Source organism: Arachis hypogaea, chromosome 16, assembly GCF_003086295.3.
Source record: "Arachis hypogaea cultivar Tifrunner chromosome 16, arahy.Tifrunner.gnm2.J5K5, whole genome shotgun sequence".
Lineage (NCBI taxonomy): Eukaryota > Viridiplantae > Streptophyta > Magnoliopsida > Fabales > Fabaceae > Arachis > Arachis hypogaea.
In genome coordinates this window covers 110,987,538-110,989,402 of record NC_092051.1, presented here as the reverse complement: position 1 = coordinate 110,989,402, position 1,865 = coordinate 110,987,538, and the positions used below count along the sequence as shown (strand labels likewise).

At 40.9% G+C, this 1,865-nt stretch overlaps 1 non-coding gene across 1 annotated transcript; it reads right to left on the bottom strand.

Moving 5' to 3' along the window:
- Nucleotides 1-236: 236 nt before the first annotated feature.
- Nucleotides 237-345, bottom strand: LOC112760788 (small nucleolar RNA R71). The gene has a single exon (XR_003181210.1). It is a non-coding gene; the product is annotated as a small nucleolar RNA R71 (small nucleolar RNA).
- Between the last annotated feature and the right edge of the window lie 1,520 nt (nucleotides 346-1,865).

Here is a 1,865-nt window from a genome sequence, read left to right as displayed (position 1 = left end):
ATCACGGTCTTCCCCACGAAGACCCAAATCAATTTATATATGATTTTCTGTAGATTTGTGATACTATGAAGACAAATGGAGTGAATCCTGAGGTGTACAGACTCATGCTTTTCCCGTTTGCTCTGAGGGATAAAGCAAAGCTATGGCTAGATTCCCAACCAAAGGAGTGTCTGAATACTTGGAAAAAGGTTGTTACTGAATGTTTCACTAAATTTTTCCCACCAAAGAAGCTGACTAAGCTTAGGTTGGAGGTTCAGAGCTTCAGGCAGAAGGAAGGTGAAACTCTTTATGAAGCTTGGGAGAGATACAAGCTATTGACTAGGCAATGCCCTCCGAACATGTTCTCCAAATAGACCCAACTAGATATCTTTTATGAAGGCTTGGGTGAGATATCCAAGATGAGCTTAGATACTTCTGCAGGTGGTTCATTGCACAAGAAGAAGACACCAGAGGAGACTATTGAGCTTATTGAATTGGTTGCAAGCAACCAATATTTATACTCATCTAACAGGAATCCTGTGAACTCTGAGACCTCTCAGAAGAGAGGCGTGTTGGAAGTGGAAGCTGTTAATGCTCTTCTTGCTCAGAACAAGCTTATGTCTCAGCAAATAAATCTACTTACTCAGCAGATGGGTGGCATGCAAGTCTCATCTATCAACACCCAAAATCCACCTCAAGAGACCTCCTATGACATGGCAGGTAATTTTGTGCAAAATAATAATTAAGATTATACTTAATCCTCTTTTGAACATCTCAATTACATGAGGAGTGCTCCTAGAAATACCAATAATGATCCCTATTCTCAAACCTACAATCAAGGGTGGAGAAATCACCCAAATTTTGGGTGGAGAGACCAACCTCAGAGACCTCAAAACTTCAACAATAATTTTCAAGGCGGCTTTCAACAGAACAATTACAATAACCGCCAATTTCAGTCTCAGCAGGCAAACTTTAAATCCCAAGAAGATGCTAATTGGGAGATGAAGAGTTTTGTGCAGAAAACCAGAGTATCAATCACGAATTTGGAGATTCAGATGGGTCAAATAGCCACAAGAGTTAATGAAATTGATCAGAGGACCACTAATAGCCTTCCTAGTAACACAATTCCAAATTCAAGAGAGGAATGCAAGGCTATCACCTTGATAAGTAGAGAAGTGGCAAGCATGAAAGCACAAATTAATGAGGAGCCAATTGAAAAAGAAGATTGCAAGGCTATTCAATTGAGAAGTGGTAAAGTAGCTGGCTTTGAGACCAAGGTCAATGGAGAGTTAGTGGAAAAAGAAGCTCCAGAGGAGAAGAAGGAAGAAGTAGAGCACGCCCCGCTAAAGCGTACAGACAACCCATTCCCAGACTCTCTTGACACTTATCCTACATTGCCAAAGGCTCCTGAGTACAAGCCTAAAATGCCATATCCTCAGAGACTTCAAAAGGGGACCAAGGACAAGCAGCTTTCAAAGTTCTTGGAAGTCTTCAGAAAGTTGCAAATCAATATTCCTTTTGCTGAGGTTTTGGAGCAAATGTCTCTCTATGTCAAGTTCATGAAGGAGCTATTGTCAAAGAAGAAGCCTTTAAAGGGAAATGAGACAGTAGTCTTGACTAAAGAATGCAGTGCCATCATTCAGAATAACTTACCAAAGAAGATGCCAGATCCAGGGAGCTTTCAAATTCCATGCACCATTGGGAGCACAACCTTTGAGAAAGTGTTATGTGATCTGAGAGCAAGCATTAATTTAATGCCCTTGTCTATGATGAAGAAGCTACAAATCCAAGAGGCACAACCCACAAAGATAGCATTACAGATGGCAGACAAATCTATGAAGCCTGCATACGGATTAGTGGAGAATATCTTGGTCAAAGTGGGTAAG